Below are 21023 nucleotides of genomic sequence, written 5' to 3' on the forward strand. Positions count from 1 at the left end.
GCCCAAATGTCCATCGATGGATGAATGGATAAAGAAAATGTGATATATATATATATATATATATATATATATATATATATATATACATATACACACATATATATATGATGCAGTATTACTCGGCAATCAAAAAGAATGAAATCTTGCCATTTACAACTATGTGGATGGAACTGGAGGGTATCATGCTAAGTGAAATTACTCAGTCGGAGAAAGACAAATATCATATGATTTCATTCATATGAGGACTTTAAGAGACAAAAAAGATGAACATAAGGGAAGGGAAACAAAAAAATATATAAAAAACAGGGAGGGGGACAAAACAGAAGAGACTCATAAATATGGAGAACAAACTGAGGGTTACCGGAGGGGTGGTGGGAGGGGGGATGGGCTAAACAGGTAAGGGGCACTAAGGAATCTACTCCTGAAATCATTGTTGTATTATATGCTAACTAACTTGGATGTAAATTTAAAAAAGTAAAATAAAATAAACCCATGACCACAGGTATTGTACCCCCCAAAATAGTGAATATATGCTATGCTATTTCCATAGTCCTCTCTCTCTATATATATATGTATATATATAATATTTGGATTATTAATAATGATTATCTAAATTTTCTATATCCTTATATTTTGTTATTTAATCGGGAATTTTCCAAATTAAAATATTCTATAGTGATGGGTGTCGAGTTTTAATATTATGAGCTGGAAAACATTTTGGAGGTGGGTGGTAATGATGGTTGCACAACACTGAATGTACTTAACATCTGCTAAAACGGTACACTTGAACATAGGTAAGAGGGTAAAGTTTATATCATGTGTGTTTTACCACAATAAAAAAAGAAAAAACTCCTTATGGTTACGATTGTACCCATTTCTGTTTATTTAAATCTTACAACCAGGAGGTGAATGGGAAAAAGCAGTTGCAGAAGGAAAAGTGTGATGCCACATTGACATAAAGTTTTAATTCATGCAAAACACGCTATTTTTCAAGGAGCAAAAGGCTATGTATATGCAGCAAAAGGCTTAACATATGAATGGGACATATTTTCCTTAAAGAGGAAAAAAAAACCCTTTTTTCATGCACAAGGACTTACAATTTAAGCCCAGGTGCACCAGTATCTTACTGAGAGAGGCAGAATCATCCTCACTCGTAGGTTGGCTCCTAGAAGGCTCCTGAACCAATCAGCCATGGATCAGGGATTGCTGCCTCCCGTCTGCACAGCTGGGGTCAGTTGACTCACCTGTAGCCTGCAGTCCAGCCCCACTCCAGCTTGGGGCTCATCTGGGGGAAAGTATTTAAGCACAGAAGCCTGACCCTGCTAGGACGTTGAAACTCTTGGTCTTGGCGGTTCGGACAACAGTGAACATGGACTTCAAGCTGCTGGCAGTGAGATTCTTGTCTTGGGGGGAACTTCAGATGGTAAGCTCTGTCCCGGGGTTTGGAAGAATGGCTCTATCTCTCTCTCTCCCTCCCACGTGCCCCCTGTGGTTGCCAGAGGGCAAGCTGAGACCAGCCTACAGCACACAGGACAGATCAGGCCACCAAACCAGTCTCCCTTGGTCTACAAGATCTTGGCATTACTTAAAACCAAGACATTTCACATACATCTCCAGGTTGCTGGCTTTTCTTGGAAAAGTATGAAGCTCTGGCAGAGTTCGTACGTGACAGCTCCCGGTGGTCAGCAGGATCCCAGCACCAGCCCCCTTCCCCTCAATTGTCAGCTGTAACCATCAAGGTAACTTTTCCTCCCTATTTGTGTCCTTTTCTTCCCCTCCCTCTTACCACGGTCACAGCTCAACACCCAAGAGGCTGCTTTTCCCCTCAGGGCTTCCAATTATGGAGGTCTGGAACTGAGGCCAGAGTGTGACCACTTGTTCTGGATTCTGTACGCCCCCAGGTGCCCTGGCCTAGGGGTCTGTTGCCTTACAAATAACCAAGGACCTGGAAGAAAGCTGCTTCTATCCACAGAAGGAGGACGTGAGTTGGCCTGAGAATTGGAAGGGAATGTTAAGAGCGTTCTGTGTTGGTGAGTGTTTCTGAGTGACCCTGAGCTACCTCTTTGTGGTGCCCCCCAGTACTAAGGAGTGGGGTCACAACAGAAGCCCCAGACCAGATTTCTGGGGGAGTGTGAGGAGAGGCAGAGAATGAAGGTGACCTGTACGGAAAGCGCCTCCAGCTAGGCCACCGCAGCAGAGCGGGGTGGTGGCTGGAGGTGGGGCGGTGAGAGGTGAGAGAAACCCACTCCCCCTCACCCCCAGCAGTCCTCTGGGCTCTGGAGTGTTGTAGGGCGAGCGGGAGACCATTCCTCACTGCTTGGGAATGGTAATCTTCCCAGAAAGAGGAGCGGGGTACCTGCACTGGCCCCCCTCTTAGGAAGAGCAGCTGAGAAGAGACCAGGGAAGCGGAGGGGAGAGGACACTGGGGGCTGGGAAGGGCTTTAGCATTGGGGGCAGCAGGGGCCGGATGCCTCTGAGAGTCAGCAGGAGCCAGCGGGCACTTGATGGCTGTCACTGCCGTCTCCCCAAAGTGAGAACAATCCCCCCCCTAGGAATTTTCTTCAGGGAGTGAAAAACAAAAATAAGGGAGAAATCCTGAAAGCATGGGGTGCTAATCCAAAAGAGATTCAATCTCAAATAGAAAGGGTCAAAGTCTATTTTGAAATCAGGAAGACTATTTTCTGCTGGAGGCAGACAGTGGAGCTTCAGAGAAAATTACGGAAAATAATTATCTTTAAGCCTAATAGGGGATGTTCCGTGCACCCAGGGCAACTGGGTGGCTCGGTTGGTTGAGCATCCCACTTCTGCTCAGGCCATGATCTCATGGTTTGTCAGTGCAGAGGCTGCTTCCGAACTTCTGTCCCCCTCTCTCCCTCTGCTTCTCTCCTCATGCTTTCTCTCAAAAATAACAAGCTTTTAAAAATACATCTAAAAAACTCAGTGCACCTGTATGAAGTTTCTGAATGAGGGATTTCTGTGCCTTAAACACCAACCGAGCTCATCTGAGGGTAGACTTACACTCACCCCTTGCAAGGTTTCTCCTCCTCGGCACTACTGATCCTTGGGACTGTGTAATTCTTTACTGTGGGGGGCAGGTGGACTATCTTACGCACTTGGGATGTTTCACAACAACTCTGGCCTCCACCCACTAGATGTCAGTAGCATCCCCTTCCTAGCTGCAATAACCAAAACATGTATCTATTGCCAAACGTCCCCTGGGGGCAGAAATCACTCCCCAAGGAGAGCCACTTAGTTAAGGCTGTCTTCTCCCATTCGTTGGGTTGGGACCAGGGACACAAAGGGAAACACCTGGAGCCTGGACCCAAGTAGGAAGTGTGAGGATGATGAGGCCTGGCTGTATGCTGAGGTCGAGCACTTGGCAAGTTTCACCTGTTCACTTCCGGGGTGGGGGGTGGTTTTAAGTTAATTTTGAGAGAGGACGTGAGGGGCAGAGAGGAAGAGAGACAGAATCCCAAGTAGGCTCCACACTCAGCGCAAAGCCTGCTTGGGATCCTCTCTCCCTGCCTCTCCTCTGCTTGCTCGTGTGCTTGCTTTAGCTCTCTCGAAACTTAAATTGTTTTCTCTTTTAACAAACACCTCCACTTTTCTCCTTCACTCTCCTAATTGGCTTCGAATTCAATGATTCCCTAGGGCAGCCTTTGTCATCGGAGAGCCTCTCCTGAAAAATGAGCGCAATGTAGGCCTGAGTTAAAACTCAGACTTCTCCATATCCCCCAGTCCCATTCTGCCAGCCGAAATACCAGGCCCCTGCGACCCTCTTCGCTCTCACCAAACCAGCAGACTTTCCTGACAGACCCCAGACTCCGAAGGCCTCAAGCCTGGAATTTGAGGAAGTTAAATACTAATGGGGGACCGCGAAGACCATTAAAAAGTCATCTTCATTTGGAGGGAATGGGAAGAGAGCACTCCTCTCAGGACAAGGTAGGTCCCCCGGTTCTTCCCAAGAGAACACCCCCTGGGAAAGGGGAAGGAGTATCCCCTGTGTGATGTAAGTTTGCTTCCACAGGTCCCACCCACAGCACTGAGCAAGTCAAGGGACCACATCCTCAAAGAAAAAAATGGAATCTCCTATACAAGGAGGAGGCCAGGCCTTGTTGTCAGAACCACAGCATGGAGCTGATGGAGAACAAAATGGGCTCTGGATTTCAGCCAGACCCAAGCTGAGGGCTGGTGTTGGAGGATCTAGCAAGATGTGGGAGGAGAGCAGTAGGAACTGGTAGGCACTGGTACCTCTATTGCAGAGATCCATATCTCGCCGGAATTCCACTTTTAAGTCCCTGAAAACTAAGCTGGTTTTTTCCTGAATACTCCTAAGGAAGTGTTCTTTTGATAGGTGGCTGAAATCCGCCATTTTGTTGGCAGCCTCTTTAAACTGGTGGGGTTTCCGGAGATTAGGGTTCCTGTGACAGCCACTGTGTGCATAGCATCAACCTAAGCCTGTTCCACGTTGCTGCCTGGGTACTTGGGGCGGGGGGTGGGGTGGGGGGGTGGGCAAAGGGACTCCAAATGTGAAGCTCCTGCCGTCTGCTGGGAAGCATGTAGAACGTGGCAGGTCTCCTTAGCTTGCAAGCAAGATAGTCTCAGACTCTCCACAGTTCTTGATCATTTTGATAATGAGTGGGGTGCTGAATGAAACGTGGCTTTCTGGGGAAGAAAGGACAAGACCCTTTGCAGCCTCGGTTAGGGCATAGGAGAAGCAAATACCCTGGGATCTGGTAGCAAGTGCTCTTGGCTCAAGTGGTGGTGGGCTAAGAGCCTCTCTCTGGCCTACCCGTGAAGGAGACTGACCGGTGCAAGGTGGGATTGAAACCTGAAACCCAAATAGTGCTGTTGGTGGTGGCTCACTCTTCCACTGGGAGATGCTATGAGCAGTTGACGGGCTGTTGGAAACAGTACATAGGCCTTGCTTGCTGGTGCAGAGCTGGTCTCTCCCTCTCCGCTGCTCCTGTATCCCTCCCACCAGCCACTCTAAGGAAAAAGCCACATCTAGGGAATACTGGATGGGGGCAGGCTGGGGACACAGGCGCCAAAGTCTCCATCCTACTTGGGTCGAGGCAGGAAGGGATGCCTGGATGGGGCTCAAGGTCCTGGTGAGGAGAAAAACTAATGTGATCTTGGGTTATGGGATCCTTTGGGCTGACCCAAAATGCTTTCTTTGTTGTGTCTACATCTGACTGTGGGAGTTTAAATTTCATTTTTTATTCATCATAAGTGTACTGCTTAATCCCCTTCACTTATCTGACCCATCCCCATCCCCCGCTTCTGGTAACCATCAGTTCTCTTTAGTTAAGTCTTTTTTTTTTTTTTTTCTTCGCTCATTTGTTTAAATTCCACATGAGTGAGATCATCTGGTATTTGTCTTTCTCTGACTTCTCACATAGCATTGTACTCTGTAGCTCTAGCCATGTTGTTGCAAATGGTAAGATTTCATTATGGCTGAATAATCACACACCACATATTTATCCGTTCATCCATCGATGGACACTGACACCTTACATATCCTGGCTATTGTAAATAATGCAATAAATATTGGAGTGTATGTATCCTTTCGAATTTGTGTGTGTGTGTGTGTGTGTGTGTGTGTGTGTGTTATTTCTCTGGGTAAATACCCAGTAGTGCAATTACTGGAACTAAGGTAGTTAGCTCTGGAAAACTGCATGAAGCTTCCTCAAAAAGTTAAAAATCTGTTACACCAGTCTGTATTCCCACAAATACACAATGGTTCCTTTGTCTCCACATCCTTGCTAACACTTTCTTCGTGTGTGTGTGTGTGTGTGTGTGTGTGTGTGTGTGTGTTTGCCATCCTGATAGGACTGAGGTGATATCTCACGGTTTTGATTTGCATTTTCCATATGAGTGAGGTTGAACATATTTTCATGTCTGTTGGCCATCTCTAGGTCCTCTTTGGAGTAAATGTCGACATCTGCCCACTTGTTAAATGGACTGTTTTTTGGGTGTTAAGTTGTCGCTGTTCTTTATATATTTTTGTTACTCTTTGTTGGATACATCACTTGCAAATATCTTCTCCTTTTCCTTCAATGTGCAGGAACTCTTTATTTTGGGGTAGTCACAATAGTTGTGTTGTATTTTTGTTTTTGCCTTAGGAGACTGATCTAGAAAAATATTGCTGTAGCTGATGTCAAATTACTGCCTGTGCTCTCAAGGATTTTTGGGGTTTTAGGTCTCCCAGTTAGGTCTTTAATCCGTTACTGAGTTTTTGTTCATGGTGAAAGAGTGGTCCAGTTTCATTCTTTGGCATGTAGCTGTCCAGTTTCCCAGTACCATTTGAGACTTTTTCCCATTGTATGTTCATACCTCCTTATTAAAGATTAATTGACCACATAGTTGTGGGTTATTTCTAGGTTTTTCTGCCCTATTCCATTGATCTGTTTACTTTTGTGCCAGTTCCATACTGTTCTAATTATTACTGCTTTATAATCTATAACTTAATCTAGAATTGACCCTTCTCGTTTGATTTTTCTTTTCCAAGATTTCTTTGGCTACTTGAGGTCTTCTATGGTTCCATACAAATCTTAGGGTTCCATACACTTTAGGATTGTTCTAGTTTTGTGAAAAAATACTGTTGGTATTTTTGACAGGGATTGTATTAAATCTGCAGATTGTTTTGTGTAGTATAGACCTCTTAATGATACTCTCAACTCAAGTATGGAATGTCTTTCCATTTCTTTGCATCTTGAATTTCATCTGTTAGCTTTTGGAGTACAGGTCTTTCACCTCTTTGGATAAGTTTATTCAATAATTTACTGTCTTTGGTGCAGTTGTGAATGGGATGGTTTTCTTTATACATCTTTTAATGCTTATTTTTGAGAGTATGAGCGGGGGAGGGGCAGATAGGAGACCCAGACTCTGAAGCAAGCTCAGCTCTGAGCTGTCAGAGCCCAATGCAAGGCTCTAACTCCCAAACTGTGTGATCATGACCTGAGATGAAGTTGGATGCTTAACTGAGCCACTCAGGCACCCCATGAATGGGATTGTCTGCTTAATTTCACTTTCTGCTGCTTCGTTATTAGTGGAGACGAATACAAATTTCTGTACGCTGATGTTTAAAATGGTTTTTCTTTAAACTCCTCCTACCTCCCATATGGGGCTCAAATTCACCACCCCAAGATCAAGAGTTGCATGTACTACTGACTGAGCCAGCCAGGTGCCCCTGTATACTGATTTTATATCCTGTGACTTTACAGAATACAATAATCAGTTCTAATGGTTTTTGGTGGAGCTTTAAGGTTTTTTACATACAGTAGGTCATCTACAAGTAGTTTTATTTCTTTGCTAATTTGGATGCCTTTGATTTACGTTGTCTGACTGCTATGGCTAGGACTTACAGCACTATGTTGAATAGAAGTAGACATCCTTGTCTTATTCCTGACCTTAGGGGAAAACTGTTTTTCACTATTGAGTATGATGTTCACTGTGGGTTTTTCATACATGGCCTTTGTTGTGTTGAGGTATGTTTTCTCTAAACTTGGCAGAGTTTTTAACGTGAATACATGTTATACTTTGTCAAATGCTTTTTCTGCATCTATTTGATCATGTGGTTTTCATGCTTTGTCTTATTGATGTAATGTATCATGTTGATAAGTGAAAACTGAACCAGTCTTGCATCCCAGGAATAAATCCCACTTGATCGTGCTGTAGGATTTTTTAAATGTTTACTTGGATTTGGTTTGCTTAAATTTTGAGGATTTTTGCATCTATATTTGTGAGATATTGGCCTATGGTTGTGTGTGTGTGTGTCCCCCCCCCCCCAAATACGCCCCCCCCCCCCACCAGCCCTTCAGATGTAGGTGTAAGGTTAGGTCGCAATTTTTGTTGAGGTAGACCTGTATTGCTATAAACGTCCCTCTTTTTTTTTTTTTTTTTTAATTTTTTTTTTTTTCAACGTTTATTTATTTTTGGGACAGAGAGAGACAGAGCATGAACGGGGGAGGGGCAGAGAGAGAGGGAGACACAGAATCGGAAACAGGCTCCAGGCTCTGAGCCATCAGCCCAGAGCCCGACGCGGGGCTCGAACTCCCGGACCGCGAGATCGTGACCTGGCTGAAGTCGGACGCTTAACCGACTGCGCCACCCAGGCGCCCCTAAACGTCCCTCTTAGAACCACTTTTGCTGCATCCTGTAAGAGTTGTTATATGCTTGCCTTTCCCCATTCCAGAGGGGATTAGCCTGCTAGGGGAAGAGCCCTATATAGAAAAGGGCTAGTAGGACTAACTCCACTGCCATTTGCTGCCAGTATGAGGGTCAGAATTCATCATCTACCCTCTGATGTCCGAAGTTCTCGCTACATAGGCTTCTGACTGCCAACCAACAAGACCTCTGTCTCCATGGCCCTGACCAGTGTTACACACTTCTGTCAGCAGGGGTGGTTGACAAATCTGAAAAAATCCGAGGGGCTGGGTGCCAAGTAAAATTTCTTCTGTTTGTATGGGTGGGTTCAGGATATTCCATCTCTCTAGCACTCAAAGGGGAAAAGGGGCTATCTTTGCCCTAACTTCTACATCCTAACCCCACAAACAAAGGACCCCTAACACCTTAGATTCTTCAAGCATTTGAGACTGAACAAGTTTGACTCTGCAGATTAGAGCCTTTAACAAAGGGAGACAGATTTTACCTGGGCTTGCCCTTGGGGTTTTAAGACTTGTAGCCACATCAGAGGGACTCCTTTTGGAAAGCTGCTCTTAGCTCTTAGTGAGTTGGAATAATTGATCTGTGAAGGGCTTGTGATGCTCAGTTCTCAAATTGCCATTCTGGTGTTGGTTAACTTGGACTCTGAGACTAACAAGGGAGAAAAATCCCAAAAGTCTTGTCAAGAAATGGCCTCATCTATTTAAGAACATTGCTGTCTTGACCCCAGCAGTATCTTGTCTTGTCTTGGGGGAAAAGCACACAATTCCTTATGGAAGCTTCAGTTACTGCACACACCCCGTTTGTCCCCAGCTTGAGCCAAAGACCCTAGCCCAGTGGAGCCATCTTCTGAGCCTACCACGCACTGGCTTGATAAAGTTTTAGAGAAGTTGAAACCTAGCAGTGTCCACTGAGCTGGTATAGCTGTTCGCCCTCAGAGCCAGCCCTGCAGTAGAAGTAGATGTGGTCACCCCATTGGGCAGAACACAGACGTGTGGGCTGTTGTCAATGGCCTGGCTGTCTGGGCAGGCTGTACTTCTCCAAGTGGAAGAACAATCAAAGATGTTACGCTTGCTGATTGAACTGTCTGGGTCACTCAGAACTGGCTTATGCCCAGGCATCTGAGACCTACTGGGATCAACTGTCTGATTGAACCTAACTCTGCTCTTGATGCAGAGGCTACTATTGAATGTCAGCCTGTGACTTGAGCCGTAAGTTGACCTGCTTGTCCCACAGTGGGGATGGCCATATTGCAAGGGAGGTTTCCCCTTCTCCTGCTTTACAGATGGATTTCAGCAGCCCTTTGACCACCCCCACCTATGGCAGTCAGGGCCTGTCTCGCCCCTGATAGTACTTCAGGTTGTTTATCAGCCTCTTCCCTGAAAGGGATGCCCAAGGGATTCCAACTTAAGTATCAAGTTTTATAAAAAGGTTTCTCACCTGATTCTTGATGAAAAGCTCGAATGAGTAAGGGATGACTGGACAGAAAGTGGCTATAGCTACTGGCATGGGACAGAAGAACTGGGTGGCGGGGAACAACAAAGCAGCTCAGGTGGGGGGAGGAAGGGCATTAATGACCTGTCTTTCAGAACTGTCCTCAGCTGTGTTGTAGGGGAAAGTCCACGGTAGGTCCCTCCCAAATGGGTGAAAGAAATTTACTGGCTGAGTCTGCCCTCCTCGGTCAGATGGCTCTGACCATTCTATGACGTAGATAGATGTGACCCAGCTAGCGCTGGGACAAACTAAATGGTCTTAAGACCTTCCAAATGGATGAGCCGGAGACCCAAAGACTTTCCATCGGCTAGGAGGCCACGTTGGAGCTGCTGTCAACCTGTGCTTTCTGCAGAATGTAGATCCTAGTTCAGGGAACTTCCTAAAACTAAACTCTTCCAAGGGCACTATATTCTCTCCTGAGATTGTATGGTTTTTGTGGAAGCTACACATCAGCTTTTCTCTCTCCTAAAACAGTGGCTTACACCTGAAGAGGTCACCTGGAAGTGTTTAAGGAAGCACCTCCTTGGTCCTAGTGGGCACCCAGGTCAGCCTTAATTCTCTGGCTTGGGTTGTTATGGATGAGGGAATTACCCTAGACTTGCCCCTTGGGGGCCAAGGTAACTGCAATTGTTAGTACATCCTGTACCTTGTGGATTAATGCTTTAGTTGATACAGAAACCTAAAGAAAGAGCCACTTGTGTAGATGGACACTAATGGCTTCGTGGGCTTGCTTCAGCTGGAACCCTGGGGTATACCTGAGGACAATATTGCAGATTCTGATATAGAGTACAAATTGAATGGATCTGGTCTTGACTCCTGTTGGCTTAACTATGCCAGTCAGTGAACCATTATGATTTTTCATAGGAAAACTTGCCAGAAGCCAAGACAATATAGAAATGAGGAGTGAATATTGTTTGGGGAGGGGAGCAGCCAATCTTCAATGGCATTTCCGTATGTGTTGTGATCACTTACATCTGGATTTTTTCACGTGCCTGGGTGACAGACTGGGAAGACAGAAGGGTAGAAGGCATGTTAGTTTCTTGACCACTGATAACAGATAATGGCTCACCATTGCCACTTGGATGTCTGTCCAATAGGCATCTCAAACTTGTCTACATGTGAACGCCTGGTCTCTTTTAAACTTGTAATTTTCTTTCAACTAGCGTCAACTCCACTTTTCCTGTTGCTTGGGCAAAAACCTAAGATGTCATTCTTTTTCTCTTCCTACACATACCATCAAGAAATCCTATTGGTTGTCTTTCAAAATACATCCAGAAACTTGCTACTCCTCCCTGCCCTTGCTACTCTCCCCCTGGTACCAATCTGGACCATCTCCTTTCTTGGCTTGCCGCAGGGGTGGTGCCATAGGGCATTTCAGATCTCTCGTACCAGATGTTCCTTTTGTCCCTGGCTGGGACCTTTCCGGAGTGCTGCGTAAAAGATCCCAATTCTTCTTAGCTTTCTCTTTCCCCAGCAGATGCTGCATTCTGACTCTCTCTGGTTTGCTAACACAGCCTTTGATGTTCTGCTTGCCAACTCCCAAATCTGTTTTCATTCTTTTCTATTACCTCCTCTTATTCTTTGGTTTTTAAGGGATTCTGCCTCCATTCTCCTCTCAAACATCTAAGTTCACTATAGTTGGGGTTTCAGGATGGAACACAGGTAACCCTGTGTCCAAGTTACCATGTTTAACTGGGAGCCCTAGCAGTAATCTTGTAAATAGAAGCAGCCTTCCAGGCCACATAGCTAATTGTGCTATTCCCTTAACACATTCTCCAAGCATTTTACAGATGTATTTGTAAACATGCCTTGAATCAGTAAGAACGTTGCTGGAAACTTAAGCTTAAAACTGTTAAATACATCTAGAGGGTGGCCTGAGAAGGCTGAAGCATTTTGAAGGTGGAGGCTAAGATTTCTAATGCAGGTAACCTCTAAGAGTCACGTGGATGTAGAACTCTAACAGTAAATTTGTGCTTTGTTTTGTTTGTACCTATTCTTTTGTGATAACAACATGGTTCTCTTATCCATGTGCTTTTCTACAAATCTTCCTGCATATTATGTGTCATATTTTTGGTGCTCAGTAGGACTTCCTACTGCATGTGGTATACTGGAGTTACAGAAACAAAACGGTTTTTCTTCTCCCTGAAATTCTGCTTGAATCAAGTTCCTGAGCTACCCAGGTGCCCCTCTTTTCTTAATTTACATATAAGTTAGCATAATAGTGCAGTAATTTCAGGAGTAGATTCCAGTGACTCATCCCCTACGTATAACACAGTGCTCATCCCAACAGGTGTCCTCCTTAAGGCCCCTTACCCATTTAGCCCATCCCTCCACCCACAACCCCTCCAGCAACCCTCAGTTCTCTGTATTTGAAGTCTCTTACGTTTTGTCCCCTTTCTTGTTCTTAAATTTTTGCTTCTCCGTTATCTTCTGTTCTGTACCTTAAATTCATGAGTGAAGTTATATTTTTCTTCCTCTAATTTTGCTTAGCATAATACTCTCTAGTTCCATCCATGTAGTTTTCAAATGGCAAGATTTCCATTCCTTTTGATTGCCAAGTAATACTCCATTATGTATGTATATGTGTATATATGTACACACACACATCATTATCCACCCCTCAACTGATGGACATTTGGGTTCTTTCCACACTTTGGCTATTGATAGCACTGCTGTAAACACTGGGGTGCAGGTACCCCTTCGAAACAGCTTTGTTTAAAAAAAAAACACCAATGGAAACCAATTTGACAATAAATTTTATATTACAAAAATAAAAAACACAAAAATTTTAAAGAAACCTTGTTCCCATAAGATTAGTTATACAGGCTTGTACATACTAAGAACATAAGATAAATCCTGTAACGTTTTGGAATGTTCTTTGTCATTTGTAACTTTTTATATAAAAACATCTATAACCCTGTACTAAATGTTCCTTCACTGGAGCACTCTTTGTGCCCAGGCAGCTGCCCTAACTTAGGCTAAAGACAAAATAAAACTTTTGTCTTTAAAATAAAAGTTTGTTCGTCTTTGTCGATAGGTTGATTCAGATAGCACAAGAGTAGAATTAGATTAAGAAAGGCAACACACCTAATAACATAATTAGACAAGACTACAAAATACACGAGAATGTTAGGTATAACTCCATGGCAATATACTTGAAAACTTAAAGGGATTTTGCTTTCCTAGCAAAACCTGAGTGTCCATAATGGACTCCCATGTATTGGGCAGGGTAGGCCATGTTACACTGTGATAACAGCCTTCAAATCCCAGTGGCTCAATGCCATAAAGATGTCTTTCTCAAAGCAAACCACCATCACAAGTTGGAGCTTTGGGTCATCACCCTCTGGGACCAGGTAGATAGAGTGACTATTGAGTACTGGCAACGTGGCAAAGGAAGAGATGGATAAAATGCATACTGGCTCTCAAAACTCCTTCCAGAAAGTGATGTACATCACTTCTAATGATTACTGCTCGAACAAGCCACATGGTCACACCCAGCTCCAAGACGTGTGGTGTAGGGGTGGGTGGGTGAGTGGAGAGAGTGATACTAGGATGTACCCCGGGGGAAAACCAGAAATAAAGGCATACACTAGACAATGTTCCTGGTCTTCTAGTTTGCAATACCCAAATGTTCATGGAATAGTTGTATCAGAATAATGGGTTTGGGGACAAATGTTTAGGGAAAACTTACATTTAAAAACCACATTTTTTGAGGATGCAGAGAATGATTTTGCACTGTTGGTGGGAATGCACACTGGTACAGCCACTCTGGAAAACAGTATGGAGGTTCCTTCAAAAAATTAGAACTACCCTGTAGCCCAGAAATTGCACTACTAGGTATTTATCCAAAGGATAAAAAAAAATGCTGTTTTGAAGGGGCACATGCACTCCAATGTTTATAGCAGTGCTATCAACAACAGCCCAAATGTCTAACTGATGAATGGGTAAAGAAGATGTGGTATAGATATATACAAGGGAATATTACTCCGTGATCAAAAGAATGAGATCTTGCCATTTGCAACAACATGGATGGAACTAAGCAAAATAAAGACAAATATCATGATTTCACTTGTGGAATTTAAGAAACAGATGAACATAAGGAAAGGCAAGTAAAAATAAGATAAAAACAGGGAGGCAAACCATAAGAGACTCTTAAATGCAGAGAACAAACTGAGGGTTGCTAGAGGGGTGTTGGGTGGGGGGATGGGCTAAATGGACAAGGGGCATCAAGGAAGGCACTTGTTGGGATGAGCTCTGGGTGTTATATGTGATGAATCACTAAATTCTGTTCCTGAAATCATTACACTGTAAATTAAATGAGAAAAAGCAAAAAAAAAAAAAAAAAAAAAAAAAAAAAAGAAAAAACCCCACATGTTTAATCTGTGGGGAAAGATTGAATTATATTCCAAATACAATTGGTAGAACTTCAGAATCAACAAAAGGGATACACATCTTTGATGTTCTAGGAAAAGCATCCCAGTCTTACTGAACACAAAGCAACCACGTTCATTTCTGGTGATGAAGAAGCAATGTTTTAAGCTTTTTACGTGCCAAAATTACAATTTACTAGTTTTGTAACTGAACCCACGTTCATCTGCCCAACGGGCAGCAAAGCCAACCCTGGAGACTTCAAGGATGCAGAAAGAAAGGGCAGTCAAATTAAGAGTCTGGAGAGCATGCCTCAATGGCTAATTCTTACAAGTGCTTGCCTTTAAACCAAGGAAATAAAGCTCTTTTTACAAGCTGATCTCAGCAATACCACCGAAGGTTAGAGAAAATATCTCACACTGACAACATACATGACCACATACAAATATGCAAATCAGGTGCAAACAAAATCCTAAAGGCCCAATTTCCAAATATCTCCCTTTTACAAAATAAAATCGCAAGATGGTGTAATTTACACATCCATTATTGGCCATTTTTCTCCAGAGTCAAATGAATATTTGTCAAACAATGTTATAAAAAAAAAATTGCCCAGTTTTGGAGAATACAGCCCAAAGGGGCTGCAGGCAGGAAATGAATTGTCATTTCCCATTTTCCAGTTAGAACATGGCTGGTTTTATCTAAAGATACCAAAAGCTGTGGCAACAAACCAAAGAAGCTCAGAGTACCTCTGAGCATTCATGTGTTCCTCTCTGAAAGTCAGGGTTTCATCAATTGAACCAAATGGCTTTCTAGTTAACCCCTTCTTGCTCCATTAAGGAGCAAGAAAAAAAGAGGGTAAGAGAGCCAACCCGCATGGGAGGAAGGAGAACCTACCCTCACGGGGTACTCGCCAAATGGAAACTAAAAAAGACCCAGAAACAGGTTTCTTTGCCACAAGAATTAAATTAAGCATCAAAGAAGGTCGGTGGCCCTCTGTCAGGGTGGAGTCCTGGGGACAGTCCCTAGGACAAAGAGCCTAGGCAGCTGCTTGCCTTCCTCATGGGACTTGTGTTACAGCTGGGGACCCATGAACCACTGGCAAAGAGCGTGTGGCTGGCTTGGCTAATTTGTAACTGACCCTGGCTTTGTGAGCCTGACACACAGCAAAGCCAGACTGTGGGATACCAAGGCAGTCAAATGAGGAGATGGGAGAACAAGCCTCAAATCTGTCTCCCAGAAGCAGGACAGTCAGGGATAGCTAGCTAGTTAGTTAATATTTTTTTATTTTTAAGTATAATTTATTGTCAAGCTAGCAAACATACAGTATATACAGCGTACTCTTGGCTTCGAGAGTAGATTCCCATGATTCATCACTTACATACAACACCCAGTGCTCATCCCAACAAATGCCCTACTCAATGCCCATCATCCATTTTCCCCTCTATCCCCTCCCCGCACCCCCCCCCCCCACCGCCCCATCAACCCTCAGTTTGTTCTCTGCATTTAAGAGTCTCTTATGGTTTGCCTCCCTCTTTCTTTGAGACTATTTTTTCCCTTCCCTTCTCCCATGGTCTTCTGTTAAGTTTCTCAAATTCCACATAGGAGTGAAAACATGTCTTTCTCTGACTGGTTTATTTCACTTAGCATAATACCCTCCAGTTCCATCCACACTGTTGCAAATGGCAAGATTTCATTCTTTCTCGTTGCCAAGTGATATTCCATTGTGTCTATAAACCACATCTTCTTTATCCGTTCATCAGTTGATGGACATTTGGGCTCTTCCCATAATTTGGCTATTGTTGAAAGTGCTGCTATAAACATTGGGGTACATGTGCCCCTATGAATCAGCACTCCTATATCCTTTAGATAAATTCCTAGTAGTGCTATTGCTGGGTTGTAGGGTAATTCTATTTTTAATTTTTTGAGGAAACTCCATGCTGTTTTCCGGAGTGGATGTACCAGTTTGCATTCCCACCAACAGTGCAAGAGGGTTCCCATTTCTCCACATCCTCACCACCATCTGTTATTGCCTGGGTTGTTCATTTTAGCCATTCTGACCAGTGTGAGGTGGTATCTCATTGTGGTTTTGATTTGTATTTCTGATGGTGAGTGCTGTTGAGCATCTTTTCATGTGTCTGTTGGCCATCTGGATGTTTTCTTTGGAAATGTGTCTATTCATGTCTTGTACCCATTTCTTCACTGGGTTATTTTTTTTTAGGTGTTGAGTTTGGTAAGTTCTTTATAGATTTTGAATACTAACCCTTTATCCGGTATGTCTTTTGCAAATATCTTCTCTCATTCCGTTGGTTGCTTTTAGTTTTGCTGACTGTTTCCTTTGCTGTGCAGAAGCTTTTTATCTTGATGAGGTCCCAATAGTTCATTTTTGCTTTTATATTCCTTGCCTTGGGAGACATGTGGAGTAAGAAATTGCTGCAGCTGAGGTCAAAGAGATTGTTGCCTGTTTTGTCCTCTAGGGTTTTGATGGTTCCTGTCTCACATTTAGGTCTTTCATCCATTTTGAGTTTATTTTTGTATATGGTGTAAGAGAGTGGTCCAGTTTCATTCCCCTTCATGTTGCTATCCAGTTCTCCCAGCACCACTTGCTAAAGAGACCATCTTCTTTCCATTGGATATTCTTTCCTGTAGTCAGGGATATTTAAAGGCAAAGGAGAAAAAAAAAAAAAAGGTCTGGGTAATAAGTTGCAAAGGTACTTAGTACATCTGTTAACCCTTTGGTTACCAGTTTCATTTCCATATAGGCACTTCATGTGTTTTCCTTGGATTTTAGGGAACATTGGGAAGTTTGGGGTTCTGTGTAACACATTATTAATTTTTCCTACCTAAAATACCAAGTGGGGGCGCCTGGGTGGCCCAGTTGGCTAAATTTCTGACTTCAGGTCAGAGTCACACAGTTCGTGAGATCTAGCCCTGTGTCAGGCTCTATGCTGACAGCTCAGAGCCTGAAGCCTGCTTCGGATTCTGTGTCTCCCTCTCTCTCTGGCCCTTCCCCACTAGCGTTCTGTCTCTCTCAAAAATAAACGTTAAAATACCAGGTGTTGGTGAGGATATGGAAGAACTGGAAATCTCATACACTGCTGATGGAAATGTAAAATGATGCAGCCACTCTAGAGTCTGTCAATTTCTTTAAAAACTTAAACACACACCTAGTAAATGGCCCAGCTATTCCGCTCCTAGGTATGACCCAAAAGAAGCATGTCCATAGATAGACTTATACGTGAATGTTCATTGTGCTTTAGTTATTAAAGCCAAGTGTCCACTAACAGATGACTAGATTAAAAATTTTAGTACATTGTAAAACAGGACACTATTCAGCAATAAAAAGGAACAGACTACTGACAAGCACAAAATCAATGAGCCTCAAAATAATTACGCCAGCTGAAATTAGCCAGAACAACAAAAGAAGCATACATACCGGTGACAGCATTGACATAAATCTCTAGAAAATGCAAAAAATTATGTGCATAACTGGGGCGCCTGGGTGGCTCAGTCGGTTGAGCGGCCAACTTCGGCTCAGGTCACGATCTCACAGTCCGTGAGTTCGAGCCCCGCGTCGGGCTCTGTGCTGACAGCTCAGAGCCTGGAGCCTGTTTTGGATTCTGTGTCTCCCTCTCTCTGACCCTCCCCCCATTCATGCTCTGTCTCTGTCTCAAAAATAAACGTTAAAAAAAAATTAAAAAAAAATTATGTGCATAACTAATTCAGCCTTGACAGAAACATGGAGAATGAAGGTAGCTATGTTAGGTTGTGGGAATCCTGGCAGCTGGATAATCGTTGTCTGTGCTATTGACCAGGTCTTATTTCCTGGCCAGGCTCTCCTGAACAATCTGGCATTCCAGCCCTCTTTCTTTACCAAAATTGTCTATTCTAATAACCAAAACATATCCATCATAAATTTCTTGAAACCAACAGAACAGTGTTTCTGAAATGCTAATTTTTAACAACAGCTAGTATCTTAATGGGCTTGCTTCCAGGAACAGACAGTTTCAACTAAAGTTCTGGGACAGGAGAAATCAAATGACAAAGTCCTCTAAGCCACGAATAGAGATTTGGAATCTTTATCCTTGTCCTTGAAATCCCCAAATAACCTCAGGGTGTCCTAGTTTGATATTTACTCTGGGAGTTTATTTGACATTTATCTAAATTTCCTCCATTCAGGTTTAAGTAAGTCATGATATTTGAAGAAGAGCAGTAATGGGACAGCTTATAAATATCTCTTTCATCCCACAGTCATGTATAATCGAATGCCCATCTTACTGAAAGCACTCTGAGGGGTTCAGTTTGGCAAACCTGTTTATTTGGCGGGGGGGAAAGAGGCCATGTATAGAAAAGAGGACCGGCAAACTTCTTTCTCTAAAAGACCACATAATAAATATTTTAGGCTTTGCAGGCCAAGAGGTGAAAATCAAAAATATTACGTAGGTACCAATATAATAACACAGAAAACATATTTTCATATTTCTGATGAAATTTAAAATATATTGAGTATAATTTATTTTAATATAGGTCTATTAGAAGAATGTAATTGGAGGAGGGAATAACATTTTGCTTAATTGGGGTTGAAAATTAGTGTTTCTAATATCACATGGATTGCAAATGTTCTTGGCTCACGGGCTATCCAAAAATAGGCAGAGGGAAGGATTGGCCTGTGGGCTACAGTTTGCCAACCCCTAGTAAAGAAAGTGTGGTTTCAATGTTTAAAGTATTCCTGAGGTTCTGGCTAATGTTACAGGGAGAAAAGAGAAAGAGACGTGTAAGGATTGGAAGACCTACATTAACATGTATTTGCAGATAATATGACCATATCTATAAAACCAACAGAATCCACAAAGTATTAGATTGATTTTATTGTAATAAAAAAATGCCATCAAGGTTGCTAAAGAGATCAACTTACAAAAATCAATAACATTTCTCTATACCAGCAAAAACTCATGATAATAACTAATGGCTAAAAAACCCAGAAAACAAAACAAACAGTGAAAGTATATGGGAACCAACAACCAAGAACACACAAAAAATTAGAAAATTACTAAGGAGAAGGGCGCCTGGGTGGCTCAGTCGGTTAAGCCTCTGACTTTGGCTCACGGCATGATCACACAATTCGTGAGTTCGAGCCCCACATCAGGCTCTCTGTTGTCAGCACAGAGCCTGCTTGGGATCCTCTGTCTCCCTCTGCTCCTCCCCTGCTTGCTCACTCTTTCTCAAAAATAAATAAAAAACATTACTAAGGAGAAAACTTAAAAACTCTAAGGAAGGACATAGAAGATTATCTGAATAAATTGACAGACTTGGGGTTCACTTGGTTTTGGCCCAGTGGGCCCTGTGTCAGTCTTCTGACCTCCAAAACTTGTGCTGTTTTGAAGCCACTAAATTTGTAGTGATTTGTTACAGTGAACAGAAAATCAATCTGGGACCCATTTCTCCTGTCCAGCTGAATGCCAAAGAAGAGTCCTCACTGCATTTGATGCACAAGCAGAGTTTCCTCGCATATACTTTTAACTCTTGGAAGGAAACGTGGTACATATGATCTACAGAGTAATCTTAATTCACATTTGCCTGCATTTGGAGTATTATTCTGTGGTGCTCGTTGCAGATTTATTTCCTTTCCTTTAATCAGCTCAATTTGTTTTCAGACCCAAGAATGTGCTGATGGGCAATGAGATAAGGAACTATTAAAAAACAACTAAGAATTTAAATATGATGGTGGAAAATTCCCAAGGGGATTGGCCCTCCAGTTCCTGAACAGTGTACGAAGAAACAATAGCATAGCTCCCTGCGATGGCTGCTTCCGCCATAACTTTCATCTGATGCCTGATTCATTTGATACTCTAGAAAACAGGTTTGAAAACTCAATGTCCTTCTCTCTGTGTCTTTTTGGTGAGCTAATCTGGGTTGACATCAGCAAGATGGTGGAATAGGCGGTGTGACCCCTCATCGCATACCCCAACAGAAACACCTATTTTAGCAACCACTCATGGATGAAAATAACTTTGCGGGAGTTGGGAAGTACAGGTAAGAGTTTCAGTGTGAGCTCCAGCTGCCATCTTGACCTAGGAACAGAGGGTCTTTTTGTGCTTCCCTCTTGACTGACATGTGGCACACCCAGCCATCTTCCCTCATCGATCATCATTGTGGCCCTCCTTGCACTGTTATTGTTGGTCCTAAGCACTCTCAGGGTTATGTTGGGCCATGCCCCTCTGGGTAACAGCTGTTCTATCCCTTAAGTGCTAACATTTAAAAATGAGGGGTCCTAGATTTTCTTGAGTTCTGGCATCGGGGAGATGGCTACTCCATTTTGGTAGACTTGTTTAATCACTGTGTTGTATACCTGATACTAATAACAGCATTGTCTGTCAACCACACTTCAATTAAAAAAAAAAGGATCTTTGCATGCTTGACAGGTTGACTTTCTACAAAGCCTACTGACATATTTCAGCCAATAAGACCAAATGCTTAAGTCTGGAGCAATTAAGTCTGAACCTAACTTATTCTTCTGACCTGGAAGCAGAGTAAGATGTGGGGAGGGTCACATGCCTATAAAGCTCTCCCTAATTAACCGTACGTTCATAATGACTGAGTCATTCTTTTTGTATGACAACTCCCACCCAGGTCTTGCTCTGCCCCAACACCCATGTGTAAGTTTTACACTGTTGCAAAAGGATTGTAAGTGGAAGATCATTACTTTCCTTTTCCCTTTCCCTGTAAGCTCCCAAAAGAAGAGGCTGATAGCATTTTGCCTCCTTGATGCCTCCTGACTGTACCAAGCCCAGATTATTGAAGGTAGGTATTGCTCACACTTAATGGGATCTCACTTAATATGTTCACAACAGATAACAGTGGTGATTGAAGGAACTTTTCCAAGAGTATGGAAGGACACTAACCATCTAATAGGACGGATGACACAGAGAAGCTAAAATATGGGGACATGTCCTGAAACATGTTGAGCTGGTACCAGCCTCAGCAACAGTCCATGGAGA

The 21023-nt window shown here is 43.1% G+C and overlaps 1 long non-coding RNA gene across 1 annotated transcript; it reads left to right on the forward strand.

Moving 5' to 3' along the window:
- The first annotated feature begins 1245 nt into the window (after window positions 1-1245).
- On the forward strand, window positions 1246-20826 carry LOC123592546. The gene is made up of 4 exons (XR_006709829.1): window positions 1246-1739; window positions 1902-2030; window positions 19680-19885; window positions 20753-20826. It is a non-coding gene; the product is annotated as an uncharacterized LOC123592546 (long non-coding RNA).
- Window positions 20827-21023: the final 197 nt, after the last annotated feature.

This window comes from Leopardus geoffroyi, chromosome D4 (assembly GCF_018350155.1).
Source record: "Leopardus geoffroyi isolate Oge1 chromosome D4, O.geoffroyi_Oge1_pat1.0, whole genome shotgun sequence".
In the NCBI taxonomy this organism is placed as follows: domain Eukaryota; kingdom Metazoa; phylum Chordata; class Mammalia; order Carnivora; family Felidae; genus Leopardus; species Leopardus geoffroyi.